The sequence below is a fragment of the Cherax quadricarinatus genome, chromosome 6 (genome assembly GCF_038502225.1).
Source record: "Cherax quadricarinatus isolate ZL_2023a chromosome 6, ASM3850222v1, whole genome shotgun sequence".
NCBI classification, from domain to species: Eukaryota; Metazoa; Arthropoda; class Malacostraca; order Decapoda; family Parastacidae; genus Cherax; species Cherax quadricarinatus.
The window spans coordinates 16,215,634-16,233,369 of record NC_091297.1 but is presented as its reverse complement, the minus strand read 5'-3'; the positions used below and the strand labels follow the sequence as shown (position 1 = coordinate 16,233,369).

Below are 17,736 nucleotides of genomic sequence, written 5' to 3'. Positions count from 1 at the left end.
AATATATTGAACAACCATGTGACATCACACATTCTTGTCTAAAGCCTACTTTTACTGGGAAAGAGTCTTCCTCTCTCCTACATACTCTAAGCTGAACCTCACTATTCTCGTAAAAACTCCTCACTGCTTTCGGTAACTTACCTCCTGTTCCATATATCTGCAACATCTGCCACATTGCATCCCCCCATATCCACCGTGTCATACGCCTTTTATAAATCCATAAAGGCCACAAAAATCTTTTTACCCTTATCTAAATACTGTTCACCTATATGTTTCACTGTAAACACTTGGTCGACACACCTTTCCTAACGCCTCCTTGTTCATTACTCTCAGTGTTACTCTTAATTCTTTCAATAAAAACTCTACCATGCACTTTACCAGGTATTATCAACAGACTTTTTCTTTAATAATTTTTTCATTCTCTTTTGTCCCCTTTGCCTTTATACAAAGAAACTATGCATGTTCTCTGCCAATCCCAAGGTACCTTACACTCTTTCATACATTTCTTAAATAAAAGCACCAACAACTCCAAAACTATATCCCCACCTGTTTTTAATATTTCTATCTTTATCCCATCAATCCCAGCTGCTTTACCCCCTTTCATTCTACCCACTACCCCACGCACTTCCCTCACACTCACAACTGGCTCTTCCTCACTCCTACGAGATGTTATTCCTCCTTGACCTATACACGAAATCACAGCTTCCCTATCTTCATCAACATTTAGTAATTCCTCAAAATATTCCCTCCATCTTCCCGATACCTCTAACTCTCCATTTAATAACTCTCCTCTCCTGTTTTTAACTAACAAATCCATTTGTTCTCTAGGCTTCCTCAACTTGTTAATCTCACTCCAAAACTTTTTCTTATTTTCAATTTGTTGATAACATCTCACCCACTCTTTCATTTGCTCTCTTTTTACATTGCTTCACCACTCTCTTAACCTCTCTTTTTCTCTCCATATACTCTTCCCTCTTTGCATCGCTTCTACTTTGTAAAAACCTCTCATATGCTAACTTTTTCTCCCTTACTACTCTCTTTACATTATCATTCCACCAATCGCTCTTCTTCCCTCCCGCACCCACTTTCCTGTAACCACAAACTTCTGCTGAACACTCTAACACTACATTCTTAAACTTACCCCATACATCATCGACCCCATTGCCTATGCTCTCACTAGCCCATCTATCCTCCAATAGTTGTTTATATCTTACCCTAACTGTCTCCTTTAGTTTATTAACCTTCACCTCTCTCTTACTTACTGCTTCTGTTTTCCTTGTATCCCATCTAACTTTTACTCTCACTGTAGCTACACCTAAAAATAGTGATCTGACATATCTGTGGCCCCTCTATAAATATGTACATCCTGAAGTCTACCCAACAGTCTTTTACCTACCAATACATAGTCCAATAAACTACTGTCATTACATCCTGCCTATCTTGTATACTTATTTATCCTCTTTTTCTTAAAATATATATTACCTACAACCAAATCCCTTTCTATACAAAGTTCAATCAAAGGGCTTTCATTATCATTTACACCTGGCACCCCAAACTTACCTACCACACCCTCTCTAAATGCTTCTCCTACTTTAGCATTTAGGTCCTGTAAAGCAATTACTCACTCATTTAGTTTAATAATTCCCACACACTCGCTTAACATATCCCAGAATCTCTCTCTCCTCTACATTCCTCTCTTCTCCAAGTGCATACACGCTTATTGTGACCCACTTTTCGCATCCAACCTTTATTTTAACCCACATAATCCTTGAATTATACATTTATATTCTTCTTTTCCTCCCATAACTATTCCTTCAACATTATTGTTACTCGTTCCTTAGCTCTAACTCTCTCAGATGTTCGTGACTTAATCCCGTTTATTTCTCCCCACTGAAACTCGCCTACCCACTTCAGCTTTGTTTCGCTTAGGGCCAGGACATCCAACTTCTTTTCATTCATAAGATCAGCAATCATCTGTTTCTTATCATCCGCACTACATCCACGCACATTCAAGCATCCCAGTTTTATAAAGTTTTTCTTCTTCTCTTTTTTAGTATTTTCTACAGGTGAAGGGGTTACTAGCCCATTGTTCCCGGCATTTTAGTCGCCTCATACGTCACGCATGGCTTATATATATATATATATATATATATATATATATATATATATATATATATATATATATATATATATATATATATATATATATATATATATATATATATATATATATATATATATATATATATATATATATATATATGTGTGTGTGTGTGTGTGTGTGTGTGACTCGTCTGAGTCTTCAGCTTCCAGTTGTGACCCCTTGTTTCTGCGTCCCCTCTCTGGAACATCCTGTCTCTGTCCACCTTGTCTATTCCCCGCAGTATCTTGTGTGTGTGTGTGTGTGTGTGTGTGTGTGTGTGTGTGTGTGTGTGTGTGTGTGTGTGTGTGTGTGTGTGTGTGTGTGTGTGTACTCACCTAATTCACCTAATTGTGGTTGCAGGGGTCGAGACTCAGCTCCTGGCCCCGCCTCTTCACTGATCGCTACTGGGTCCTCTCCCTCTCTGCTTCATGAGCTTTGTCATACATCTTAAAACTATGTATGGTTTCTGCCTCCACTACTTCACTTGCTAGGCTATTCCACTTCCTGACGACTCTATGACTGAAGAAATACTTCCTAACGTCCCTGTGACTCGTCTGAGTCTTCAGCTTCCAGTTGTGACCCCTTGTTTCTGTGTCCCCTCTCTGGAACATCCTGTCTCTGTCCACCTTGTCTATTCCCCGCAGTATCTTGTATGTCGTTATCATGTCTCCCCTGACCCTTCTGTCCTCCAGTGTCGTCAGTCCGATTTCCCTCAACCTTTCCTCGTACGACATTCCCCTGAGCTCTGGGACTAGCCTTGTTGCAAACCTTTGTACTTTCTCTAACTTCTTGACGTGCTTGACCAGATGTGGGTTCCAGACTGGTGCTGCATACTCCAGTATGGGCCTAACATACACAGTGTACAGTGTCTTGAACGATTCCTTATTAAGGTATCGGAACGCTATTCTCAGGTTTGCCAGGCGCCCGTATGCTGCAGCGGTTATTTGGTTGATGTGTGCCTCCGGTGATGTGCTCGGTGTTAAGGTCACCCCAAGGTCTTTCTCCCTGAGTGAGGTCTGTAGTCTTTGTCCACCTAGCCTATACTCTGTCTGCGGTCTTCTTTGACCCTCCCCAATCTTCATGACTTTGCATTTGGCTGGATTGAATTCGAGAAGCCAGTTACTGGGCCACATGTCCAGCCTGTCCAGGTCTCTTTGCAGTCCTGCCTCATCCTCGTCCGATTTAATTCTTCTCATCAACTTCACGTCATCTGCGAACAGGGACACTTCAGAGTCTATTCCTTCCATCATGTCGTTCACATATATCAAAAATAGCACTGGCCCTAGAACTGACCCCTGTGGGACCCCGCTCGTAACAGGCGCCCACTGTGATACCTCTTCACGTACCATGACTCGTTGCTGCCTCCCTGTCAGGTATTCCCTTATCCATTGCAGTGCCCTCCCTGTGTGTGTGTGTGTGTGTGTGTGTGTGTGTGTGTGTGTGTGTGTGTGTGTGTGTGTGTGTGTGTGTGTGTGTGTGTGTGTATGTGTGTGTGTCTGTGTGTCTGTGTGTCTGTGTGTCTGTGTGTCTGTCTGTCTGTCTGTCGTGCCGAATAGGTAAAATTGGTCAATTATCAAGAACTCATTTAAAATTCAGTTCTATTTAAAACTTTTCTCTTATACGTTTGAAGATGTAGTTTTTCAATTATAATGTAAAAATTCATTATTTTGTGCCAAAAGAACCTTAGAAAACTTACCTAACCCGCATACCTATTATAACTAACCAAGTGAATAAGACTAGTCCCAGAATTAAGGGGTATATCCTACGAGGAGAGGTTAAGGGAAATCGACCTGACGACACTGGAGGACATCCTATATGGGCAAGTGTTCCACAAGGAAGCGTGCTGGGACCATTGTTATGGAATGTCTACTTCAACGACCTTCTTCATCTCATCCCAGAATCACATGCATATGCAGACAACTGTACGCTGACATTCACTTATCCAAGAGAAGAAATGCCAGCTGCTCTAAGCTACATCAATCACCAGCTGAGAGCTATATCAGCTTGGGGAAATAGATGGCAAGTAACATTTGCACCTGAGAAAACGCAAATGATGATCGTCTCTAGGCACCATGATGGTAATGCTGGTGCAGTAGTAAGGATGAATGGGAGGGTGTTGGCACCTGGAGAAGAAGTTGATATCCTTGGGGTGAAATCTGACTCCAAACTAACAATGAAGAACCATGTTGTAAATCTTGCAAACAAGGCAGCCAGGAAGCTTACAGCACTTCTCCGTATCTCGCATCTGCTTGACAGTAGGGGTTGCATGATTTTGTACGAGGCACAAGTACGCTCACGCCTTGAGTATGCTCCACTTTCTTGGTTTGCCTGCCCCCCTCTCATCTGCGACTGCTTGACAGAGTGGAGAACAGAGCAAGACGTCTCATCTCTCGCCTGGACCCATCCTGGATAGATCTGTCATTTCAGCAGAGCCTTCAACATAGGAGGGATGTGGGTGGCCTTACTGTTATGTACAAGGCCAATATTGTCAAAATACCACACTTGGATCCACTTCGAGGACAGCGTGAAACAAGCTTTTATGCCACAAGACGGGCAGAAAGCAGCAACTTCACTCTGGCTTTACCCTTCTCCAGAACATCACTCCATCTGAGATCATATATACCCAGGATGACTCGAGTATGGAACACATTCGTACAGCATAATGATGTCAACGAGATAAAGTCAGTTGATCAAATGAAAATGCTGGTCCACAGATGGCTCCAACTTCATCCTGTTCCCTACTTGTATGTCTCATAACAATAAAAATGCTTTCAAATGAGCTGATGTAGGTAACAGCTCTTAGCTTGCCAATAAAGTTAGGAATCCTTAACCTGTAAATAGCTTGTCAATAAAGCTAGGGATCCTTAACCTTGTCAAACCCTGTGTAAAAAAAAAAAAAAAGAGAGAGAGAGAGAGAGAGAGAGAGAGAGAGAGAGAGAGAGAGAGAGAGAGAGGCAACAGGTTACTGACAGACACTGGATTTACGTCATAGAGAAGACTGTCACTACTACGACAGTTAACAATAGATAGTGGCAGGAGAAGCAAGGCAGATGTTGTGAGAGGCGAGCAGGTGTAAGGGACAACACCTGCTTGGTTTACAAGGATACTCGCTGGAGCTACACTCACACTTCTTAGTCTAGGTTGATACTTCGACCCTACACACACTCTCTCTCTCTCTCTCTCTCTCTCTCTCTCTCTCTCTCTCACACACACACACACACACACACACACACACACACACACACACACACACACACACACAAACACACACATACACACACATACACATACACACATACACACACACACACACACACACACACACACACACACACACACACACACACACACACACACACACACACATACACACAACAACAACAACAACAACAACAACAACAACAACAACAACAACAACAGAAAGGAAGTGGAGAGGCTACTAAGCTAGCTAGATATCTCAAAGGCGATGGGGTCGGATAACCTCCATGGGTCCTGAGAGAGGGAGCAGAAATGCTATGTGTGCCCCTAACAACAATTTTCAACCCATTTATCGAAACAGGGCGACTACCTGAGGTTTGGAGGACAGCAAGTTTAGTCCCAGTTTAAAAAAAAAAAAAGGCAGACACGAAGCATTGAACTACAGACCAGTGTCACTGATATGTAGAGCATGCAAAGTCATGGAGAAGATTATCAGAAGAGTGGTGGAGGACCTAGAAAGGAATGAGCTTATCAACGACAGCCAGCACAGTTTCAGGGACGGGAAATCCTGTGTCACAATCCTACTGGAGTTCTATGACATGGTTACAGCAGTAAGACAAGAGAGAGAGAGACAGAGAGGGGTGAGTCGATTGCATTTTCTTGGAGAGTAAGAAGGCGTTTGACATAGTTCCACACAAGACATTAGTGCAAAAGCTGGAGGACCAGGCAGGGATAACAGGGAATATTTGTCAGGAAAACAACAGCGGGTCATGGTAAGTGGCGAGGTGTCAGAGTGGGTGCCTGTAATGAGCGGGGTTCCACAGGGGTCAGTCCTAGGACCGCTTCTGGTATTTGTGAACGACATGATGAAGTGTCCCTTTTGGCAGATGAAGTGAAGTTGATGAGAAGAATTCAATCAGACGAGGACCAGGAAGAACTACAAAGGGATCTGGACAGGCTGCAGGCCTGGTCCTGCAACTGGCTCCAGAGACTACAAACCTCACTCAAGGAAAAGGACCTTGGGGTGAGTATATCACCAGGCACATCTGAGGCACACATCAACCAAATAACTGCTGCAGCTTACAGGGACCTAGCAAACCTAAGAACAGTATTCCGACATCTTAATAAGGAATCGCTCAGGACCCTGTACACTGTGTACGTTAAGCTCACATTGGAGTATGCAGTACCAGTTTGGAACCCACACCTAGCCAAGTACGTAAGGAAACAAGAGAAAATGCAAATGTCTGCAAATGGACTGGTCCCGGAGCTAAGGGGTATGTCCTACGAGGAGAGGTTAAGGGAAATCGACCTGACGACACTGGAGGACAGGAGAGATATGGGGGATATAATAACGACATACACAATACCTGGAGTTTACCTGGAGAGAGTTCCGGGGGTCAACGCCCCCGCGGCCCGGTCTGTGACCAGGCCTCCTGGTGGATCAGAGCCTGATCAACCAGGCTGTTGCTGCTGGCTGCACGCAAACCAACGTACGAGCCACAGCCCGGCTGATCAGGAACTGACTTTAGGTGCTTGTCCAGTGCCAGCTTGAAGACTGCCAGGGGTCTGTTGGTAATCCCCCTTATGTGTGCTGGGAGGCAGTTGAACAGTCTCGGGCCCCTGACACTTATTGTATGGTCTCTTAACGTGCTAGTGACACCCCTGCTTTTCATTGGGGGGATGGTGCATCGTCTGCCAAGTCTTTTGCTTTCGTAGTGAGTGATTTTCGTGTGCAAATTCGGTACTAGTCCCTCTAGGATTTTCCAGGTGTATATAATCATGTATCTCTCCCTCCTGCGTTTAGGAACCTCAAGCGCTCCCAGTAATTGAGGTGTTTTATCTCCGTTATGCGCGTCGTGAAAGTTCTCTGTACATTTTCTAGGTCGGCAATTTCACCTGCCTTGAAAGGTGCTGTTAGTGTGCAGCAATATTCCAGCCTAGATAGAACAAGTGACCTGAAGAGTGTCATCATGGGCTTGGCCTCCCTAGTTTTGAAGGTTCTCATTATCCATCCTGTCATTTTTCTAGCAGATGCGATTGATACAATGTTATGGTCCTTGAAGGTGAGATCCTCCGACATAATCACTCCCAGGTCTTTGACATTGGTGTTTCGCTCTGTTTTGTGGCCAGAATTTGTTTTGTACTCTGATGAAGATTTAATTTCCTCATGTTTACCATAGTGAGTGATTTTCGTGTGCAAGTTCGGTACTAGTCCCTCTAGGATTTTCCAGGTGTATATAATTATGTATCTCTCCCTCCTGCGTTCCAGGGAATACAGGTTTAGGAACCTCAAGCGCTCCCAGTAATTGAGGTGTTTTATCTCCGTTATGCGCGCCGTGAAAGTTCTCTGTACATTTTCTAGGTCGGCAATTTCACCTGCCTTGAAAGGTGCTGTTAGTGTGCAGCAATATTCCAGCCTAGATAGAACAAGTGACCTGAAGAGTGTCATCATGGGCTTGGCCTCCCTAGTTTTGAAGGTTCTCATTATCCATCCTGTCATTTTTCTAGAAGATGCGATTGATACAATGTTATGGTCCTTGAAGGTGAGATCCTCCGGCATGATCACTCCCAGGTCTTTGACGTTGGTGTTTCGCTCTATTTTGTGGCCAGAATTTGTTTTGTACTCTGATGAAGATTTAATTTCCTCGTATTTACCATATCTGAGTAATTGAAATTTCTCATCGTTGAACTTCATATTGTTTTCTGCAGCCCACTGAAAGATTTGGTTGATGTCCGCCTGGAGCCTTGCAGTGTCTGCAATGGAAGACACTGTCATGCAGATTCGGGTGTCATCTGCAAAGGAAGACACGGTGCTGTGGCTGACATCCTTGTCTATGTCGGATATGAGGATGAGGAACAAGATGGGAGTGAGTACTGTGCCTTGTGGAACAGAGCTTTTCACCGTAGCTGCCTCGGACTTTACTCTGTTGACGACTACTCTCTGTGTTCTGTTAGTGAGGAAATTATAGATCCATCGACCGACTTTTCCTGTTATTCCTTTAGCACGCATTTTGTGCGCTATTACGCCATGGTCACACTTGTCGAAGGCTTTTGCAAAGTCTGTATATATTACATCTGCATTCTTTTTGTCTTCTAGTGCATCTAGGACCCTGTCGTAGTGATCCAATAGTTGAGACAGACAGGAGCGACCTGTTCTAAACCCATGTTGCCATGGGTTGTGTAACTGATGGGTTTCTAGATGGGTGGTGATCTTGCTTCTTAGGACCCTTTCAAAGATTTTTATGATATGGGATGTTAGTGCTATCGGTCTGTAGTTCTTTGCTGTTGCTTTACTGCCCCCTTTGTGGAGTGGGGCTATGTCTGTTGTTTTTAGTAACTGTGGGACGACCCCCGTGTCCATGCTCCCTGTCCATAGGATGGAAAAGGCTCGTGATAGGGGCTTCTTGCAGTTCTTGATGAACACGGAGTTCCATGAGTCTGGCCCTGGGGCAGAGTGCATGGGCATGTCATTTATCGCCTGTTCGAAGTCATTTGGCGTCAGGATAACATCGGATAGGCTTGTGTTAACCAAATTCTGTGGCTCTCTCATAAAAAATTCATTTTGATCTTAGACTCTCAGTCTGGTTAGCGGCTTGCTAAAAACTGAGTCATATTGGGACGTGAGTAGCTCACTCATTTCCTTGCTGTCATCTGTGTAGGACCCATCTTGGACGTTGTTCTCGACTTTGATTTGGCATAGGAGAAGAAATACTTTGGGTTTCTTTCGATTTCATTTATGGCTTTTAGTTCTTCCCGCAATTCCTGACTCCTATAAGATTCCTTTAGCTTAAGTTCGATGCTTGCTATTTCTCTGACCAGTGTCTCCCTACGCACTTCAGATAAATTGACCTCTTTTAACCGCTCTGTTATTCTTTTCCGTCGCCTGTAAAGGGAGCGCCTTTCTCTTTCTATTTTACATCTACTCCTTTTTCTTAGAGGAATAAGCCTTGTGCATACATCGAGTGCCACCAAGTTAATCTGTTCTAGGCATAAGTTGGGGTCTGTGTTGCTTAGTATATCTTCCCAGCTTATATCGGTTAGGACTTGGTTTACTTGGTCCCACTTTATGTTTTTGTTATTGAAGTTGAATTTGGTGAATGCTCCCTCGTGACTAATCTCATTATGTCGGTCTGGGGCTCCGCGCATACATGTCTGAACCTCAATTATGTTGTGATCTGTGTATATTGTTTTTGATATGGTGACATTTCTTATCAGATCATCATTGTTAGTGAAGATGAGGTCTAGTGTATTCTCCAGTCTAGTAGGCTCTATTATTTGCTGGTTTAAATAGAATTTTGTGCAGAGATTTAAAAGCTCGTGTGAGTGTGAGTTTTCATCAGAGCTGCCTCCTGGTGTTATTACTGCAACAATATTATTTGCTATATTCCTCCATTTTAGGTGCCTTAAGTTGAAATCCCCCAGGAACAAGATGTTGGGTGCAGGAGCTGGAAGATTTTCCAGACAGTTGTCAATTTTTAACAGCTGTTCCTGGAATTGCTGGGATGTTGCTTCCGGAGGATTGTAGACTACCACAATGACTAGGTTTTGGTTCTCGACCTTTACTGCTAAAACTTCCACTACATCATTTGAGGCATTAAGAAGTTCTGTGCAAACAAGCGACTCTGCAATGTACAGGCCAACCCCCCCCCCTTTTGCCTGTTCACTCTGTCACATCTGTATAGGTTGTAACCTGGGATCCATATTTCGTTGTCCAAGTGATCCTTTATGTGGGTCTCAGTGAAAGCCGCGAACATTGCCTTTGCCTCTGCAAGCAGTCCACGGATGAAAGGTATTTTGTTGTTTGTTGCTGGCTTTAGACCCTGTATATTTGCAAAGAAGAATGTCATCGGACTGGTGGTATTGTTGGTACTGGGGGGGATTTTTTTCCGGCATTAGTATCTGTATTTGTTGGTTTGGAGTTGAGGCCATCGACTGTGGTTCCACTCCAGGAATGACTGGATTTGGTGTACGATTTCTGCCATTTCCTGCCAGTTTTTTTTCCTTCCTGGCACTATAAAACCTCTCCCTCTTGAGTGGCTGTGGCTACCCAGGTTTTCTCATGGCCTGGATGTTTTGTATCTTTTTGTCCCCTTTAGATGGTGTGCCTGGCAATTTAAGTTATAGCACAGTCTTTCCTGTACTGAAGAGGTTTATCTGGAGTTTATCTGGAGAGAGTTCCGGGGGTCAACGCCCCCGCGGCCCGGTCTGTGACCAGGCCTCCTTAGGTCAGTGTCCCAGGATGCGACCCACACCAGTCGACTAACACCCAAGTACCCATTTTACTGATGGGGAACATAGACAACAGGTGGAAAGAAACACGTCCAATGTTTCTACTCTGGCTGGGAATCGAACCCAGGCCCTCACCGTGTGAAGCGAGAGCGTTAACCACCAGGCCACCAGAGCTGAAAAAGCTTACAGGAAGGGAGTTTGCATTTTCCTGTTGTCATATGGGCACGGCATTTTCTAGGGTGGTCATAGTTGCACGTCCCGTCTGTTTTTCCAGATTTCCCATGTCTGCAGATACCAAGTGCATAGTATGTGCACAGGCTTGGTTTCCGTTTGCCTTGGGTTTCTGTGACTGTATTCCCTGTTGGTGCATGTTTCCCTGTCTTATTCCTATCCTCCCTAGCACCAACAATGGAGCTCCCACCAGTTGTTTTTGGTAATATATCCTCACTATTGCTAGTGGAGTCCTCTTGTTTGCTATTTCCTATGGTATTTCTAGTTTGCAATACTGAGAGGAATCGACAAGGTGGACAGAGACAGGATGTTCCAGAGATGAGACACAGTAACAAGGGGTCACAGTTGGAAGTTGAAGATTCAGATGAATCACAGGGATATTAGGAAGTATTTCTTCAGTCACAGAGTTGTCAGGAAGTGGAATAGTCTGGGAATTGATGTAGTGGAGGCAGGATCCATATATAGCTTTAAGAAGAGGTATGATAAATCTCATGGCGCAGGAAGAGTGACTTAGTAGCGGCCAGCGAAGAGGCGGGGCCAGGAACTGTGACTCGACCCCTGAAACCAAAACTAGGTGAGTACACACTATCACACACACACACACACACACACACACACACACACACACACACACACACACACACACACACACACACACACACACACACACACACACACACATATATATATATATACACACAAGTGGAAGATGCGAGTCATAGTAGTAGAAGCTAGGATACAAAGATTAGAAGAGGAATTGAAAAATCTGAAATAGCCTAAAGAACTAAAGAACAATTTGGGAATGACATCAGAGACTGCTACCTCAGTCACAAACAAGGGGACTGTAGGGAACGAAGGAGTGAAACTGCATGCAGAAGCCCTATCAGACCATTGTGGAGCCCGAGAAAAAGGAAGAAACACATCAGGAGCAATCGAAGGGACTGTAGAAAATGAGAGCTAAGCTATATGTGGAGGCCATAACAGACCACAGCAGAGCCCAGGGAAAGCTGAGAAGCAAAAATGACAGGCCACTGGGCCCAAGGACAATAGATAATGAAGAAACTGAAGAAAGGAAAGATGCAATGGAGGAAACTAAATCGAATCAGGGGATACATAGGGGTATGCAGTGGGAGAATGAAAGGGAGAGGTCAGTCTTTGTTTATGGGCTCCAGTGAGTTGAAGGGGAAACTTAAAAAGCAAGAAGACAAGGGAAGAAAATGCAATTGAAAGCACCATAAAGGCAATAGGAGAAGATGATATGACCCAGCTGGCAAATTTTCGGAAAATAGGAGGGTTTGCAAGAAGAAGAACCCAGCCAGTGAAAGTGACTTTCAAGGCAGAATCTACTTGAAACAGGATCCTTAAGGAGAAAGCAAGACTAAGGGACATGCCAGTGTACTGGAAGGTGCATCTCGACCGTGACAGAACACAAGAAGAAAGGCAGAAACTGAGAGAGATGGTACAACGACGAAAGCAGGAAAGAGAGGTGAAGATGGAGATGGACAGGAGAACCCAGACTCAGGAGGAATATCAAATACAGCCTCCCTTGCAACCACCTACAGAAGCCCTTCAACCAGGACAACCCCAATGCAACCAAATATTCTAACCCAAAACACACATGCGATATCCAGTGCCCCCACCCACCTCATTACAAACTCCACCCCCACAGCAACCATCCATAGTTCCTTATCAGGTCTCCCACTCCCCCAACCCCAATGTACCTTGCAGACAACAGTTTTAAAAAAGAAGCTGAAGGTGTGGTATATAAATGCAGACAGGATAACAAGTAAGTGTGAGGAGTGGCATGAAAGAATCAAGGAGACATCCCCAGATATAATAGCACTCACAGAAACAAAACTCACCAGGATAACAGATGCAATCTTTCCACCTAGATATCAAATCCTCAGAAAAGATACAGGAGGGAGAGGGGGAGGAATAGTTGCACTGCTCATTAAAAACTGGTGGGGATTTGAGAAAATGGAAGGAATGGAGAGCATAGGTGACAGGGACTACTTAATAAGAACAATCCAGTCTGAGGGCCATAAGGCGGTAATTGCAGTAATGCACAACCTGCCACAGAACTGCAGGAGGCCAAGAGAAGAATACGACGAGAGCAACAGAGCAATGGTCGACACACTAGCCGAGGTGGCCAGAAGAGCTCACATGGGGGAGAAAAGTTACTAGTTATGGGTGAATTCAATCACAAGGAGACTGACTGGGAAAACCTGGAGCCCCATGGGGTTCCCGAAACATGGAGAGCCAAGATGATGGATGTGGTACTGGAAACCCTCGTGCATCAACATGTAAGAGACACTACCAGAGAGAGAGAGATGAGGATGATCCAGCAAGACTGAACCTTGTATTCACCTTGAGTAGTTCGGACATCGAAGATATTATGTATGCAAGGCCTCTAGGAGCTAGTGATCATGTGGTTCTGTGCTTCGACTACATAGTTGAGCTACAACTCACCTCAGCTCATTGATGGTATCCCACTGATGGTACCCTCAACTCACTGATGGTACTCTCAACTCACTGATGGCACTCTCAACTTACAGATGGTACCCCAACTCACTGATGGTACCCACAACTCACTGATGGTACCCCAACTTACTCATGGTACCCCCAACTCACTTATGGCACCCCCAACTCACTGATGGTACCCCCAACTCACTGATGGTATCCCCAACTCACTGATGGTATCCTCAACTCACTGATGGTTCCCTCAACTCACTGATGGTACACACAACTCACTGATGCTACCCTCAAGTCACTGATGGTACCCTCAACTCACTGATGGTACCCTCAACTCACTTATAATACTCTCAACTCACTGATAGTGCCCCAACTCACTGATGGTACCCCTAACTTACTGATGGTACCCTCAACTCACCGATGGTACTCTCAACTTACTGATGGTACTCTCAACTCACTGATGGTACTCTCAACTTCCTGATGGTACTCTCAACTCACTGATGGTACCCTCAACGCACTGATTGTAATCTCAACTAACTTATGGTACTTTCAACTCACTGATAGCACTCTCAACTCACTGATGATACCCTCAACGCACTGATGGTACTCTCAACTCACTGATGGTACTCTCAACTCACTGATGGTACCCTCAACGCACTGATGGTACTCTCAACTCACTAATGGTACTCTCAACTCACTGATGGTACCCTCAATGCACTGATGGTACCCTCAACTCACTGAAGGTACTTTCAACTCACTGATGGTATCCTCAACTCATTGATAGTATCCTCAATTCACTGATGGTATCCCAATGATGGTACCCACAACTCACTGATAGTATCCCATTGATAGTACCCTCAACTCACTGATGATATCCCATTAATGGTATCCTCAACTCCCTGACGGTACCTTTAGCTCTCTGAAGGTACTCTCAACTCCCTGATGGTACCCTCAACTCTGCTGGTACCCTTAACTCTGATGTTTCCCTCAACTCTCTGATGGTACCCACATTAACTCACTGATGGTACCCTCAACTCACTGATGGTACCCTCAACTCACTGATGGTTCCTTTATCAACTCCATGATGGTACCCTCAGCTCACTGATGGTACCCTCATCAACTCACTGATGGTACCCTCAACTCCCTGATGGTACCCTCAACTCATTGATGGTGCTCTCAACTCATTGGTGGTACCCTCACCTCACTGATGGTACCATCAACTCACTAATGGTACTCTTAACTCACTGATGGTACCCTCAGCTCACTGACGATACTCTCAACTCACTGATGGTACCCTCAACTCACTGATGGTACTCTCAACTCACTGATGGTACCCTCGACTCCTTGATGGTATCCTTAACTCACTGAAGGTACCCTCAACTCACTTATGGTACCCTAAACTCACTGATGATGGTCCCCTCAACTCACTGATGGTCCCCTCAACTCACTGATGGTACCCTCAACTCACTGAAGGTACTTTCAACTCACTGATGGTATCCTCAACTCATTGATAGTATGCTCAATTCACTGATGGTATCCCAATGATGGAACCCACAACTCACTGATGGTATCCTCAACTCATTCATAGTATCCTCAATTCACTGATGGTATCCCAGTGATGGTACCCACAACTCACTGATAGTATCAAATTGATGGTACCCTCAACTCACTGATGATATCCCATTAATGGTATCCTCAACTCCCTGACGGTACCTTTAGCTCTCTGAAGGTACTCTCAACTCCCTGATGGTACCCTCAACTCTGCTGGTACCCTTAACTCTGATATTACCCTCAACTCTCTGATGGTACCCACATTAACTCACTGATGGTACCCTCAACTCACTGATGGTACCCTCAACTCACTGATGGTTCCTTTATCAACTCCATGATGGTACCCTCAGCTCACTGATGGTACCCTCATCAACTCACTGATGGTACCCTCAACTCCCTGATGGTACCCTCAACTCATTGATGGTGCTCTCAACTCATTGGTGGTACCCTCAACTCACTGATGGTACCATTAACTCACTGATGGTACTCTTAACTCACTGATGGTACCCTCAGCTCACTTACGATACTCTCAACTCACTGATGGTACCCTCAACTCACTGATGGTACTCTCAACTCACTGATGGTACCCTCGACTCCCTGATGGTATCCTTAACTCACTGAAGGTACCCTTAACTCACTTATGGTACCCTAAACTCACTGATGATGGTCCCCTCAACTCACTGATGGTCCCCTCAACTCATTGATGGTACCCTCAACTCACTGATGGTACCCTCAACTCACTGGTGGTACTCTCGATTCACTGATGGTACTCTCAACTCACTAATGGTACCCTCAACTCACTTATCGTACCCTCAACTCACTAATGGTACCCTCAACTCACTGATGGTACCCTCAACTCACTGATGGCATCCTCAACTCACTGATGGTACCCTCATCAACTCACTGATGGTACCCTCAACTCACTGATGGTACCCTCAACTCCCTGATGGTACTCTCAACTCCCTGATGGTGCCCTCAACTCCCTGATGGTACCCTCAACTCCCTGATGGTACCCTCAACTCACTGATGGTACCCTCAACTCACTGATGGTACCCTCAACTCCCTGATGGTACCCTCATCAACTCACTGATGGTACCCTCAACTCACTGATGGTATCCTCAACTCACTGATGGTACCCTCAACTCACTGATGGTACCCTCAACTCCCTGATGGTACCCTCCTCAACTCACTGATGGTACCCTCAACTCCCTGATGGTACCCTCAACTCACTGATGGTACCCTCAACTCACTGATGGTACTCTCAACTCACTGATGGTACCCTCAACTCACTGATGGTACCCTCAACTCACTGATGGTACCCTCAACTCACTGATGGTACCCTCAACTCACTGATGGTACCCTCAACTCCCTGACGGTACCCTCCTCAACTCCCTGATGGTACCCTCAACTCACTGATGGTACCCTCAACTCACTGATGGTACTCTCAACTCACTGATAAGAACATAAGAATGTAGGAACACTGCAGAAGGCCTACTGGCCCATACGAGGCAGGTCCTTATCAAAACGACATCTACCTAAAGCTACTCAAGGAATAACTCCCGTACCCCTTGACACCAATCAAACCCATAACACCAATCAAACCCAGATGGTACCCTCAACTCACTGATGGTACCCTCAGCTCACTGATGGTACCCACAACTCCCTGATGGTACCCTCAACTCCCTGATGGTACCCTCAACTCACTGATGGTACCCTCAACTCACTGATGGTACCCTCAACTCACTGATGGTATCCTTAACTCCCTGATGGTACCCTCAACTCCCTGATGGTACCCTCAACTCCCTGATGGTACCCTCAACTCACTGATGGTACCCTCAACTCCCTGATGGTACCCTCATCAACTCACTGATGGTACCCTCAACTCCTTGATGGTACCCTCAACTCACTGATGGTACCTTCAACTCACTGATGGTACCCTCAACTCACTGATGGTACCCTCAACTCCCTGATAGTACCCTCATCAACTCACTGATGGTACCCTCAACTCCCTGATGGTACCCTCAACTCACTGATGGTACCCTCAACTCACTGATGGTACTCTCAACTCACTAATAGTACCCTCAACTCACTGATGGTACCCTCAACTCACTGATGGTACCCTCAACTCACTGACGGTACCCTCAACTCACTGATGGTACCCTCAACTCACTGATGGTACCCTCAACTCCCTGATGGTACCCTCAACTCCCTGATGGTACCCTCAACTCACTGATGGTACCCTCAACTCACTGATGGTACTCTCAACTCACTGATGGTACCCTCAACTCACTGATGGTACTCTCAGCTCACTGATGGTACCCACAACTCCCTGATGGTACCCTCAATTCCCTGATGGTATCCTTAACTCACTGATGGTACCCTCAACTCACTGATGATACCCTCAACTCCCTGATGGTACCCTCATCAACTCACTGATGGTACCCTCAACTCACTGATGGTACCCACAACTCCCTGATGGTACCCTCAATTCCCTGATGGTACCCTTAACTCACTGATGGTACCCTCAACTCACTGATGGTACCCTCAACTCACTGATGGTATCCTCAACTCCCTGATGGTACCCTCAATTCCCTGATGGTACCCTCAACTCCCTGATGGGACCCTCAACTCACTGAAGGTACCCTCAACTCCCTGATGGTACCCCCATCAACTCACTGATGGTACCCTGAACTCCTTGATGGTACCCTCAACCCACTGATGGTACCTTCAACTCACTGATGGTACCCTCAACTCACTGATGGTACCCTCAACTCCCTGATGGTACCCTCATCAACTCACTGATGGTACCCTCAACTCCCTGATGGTACCCTCAACTCACTGATGGTACCCTCAACTCACTGATGGTACTCTCAACTCACTGATGGTACCCTCAACTCACTGATGGTACCCTC

General features: G+C 45.3%; 1 protein-coding gene across 1 annotated transcript in view; it reads right to left on the bottom strand.

Moving 5' to 3' along the window:
* The window catches only part of LOC138855527 (RNA-binding protein 38-like), a 547,208-nt gene that overhangs the window by 528,348 nt on the left and 1,124 nt on the right, over positions 1–17,736 (bottom strand). The gene's annotated exons all lie outside the window — the stretch shown is intronic.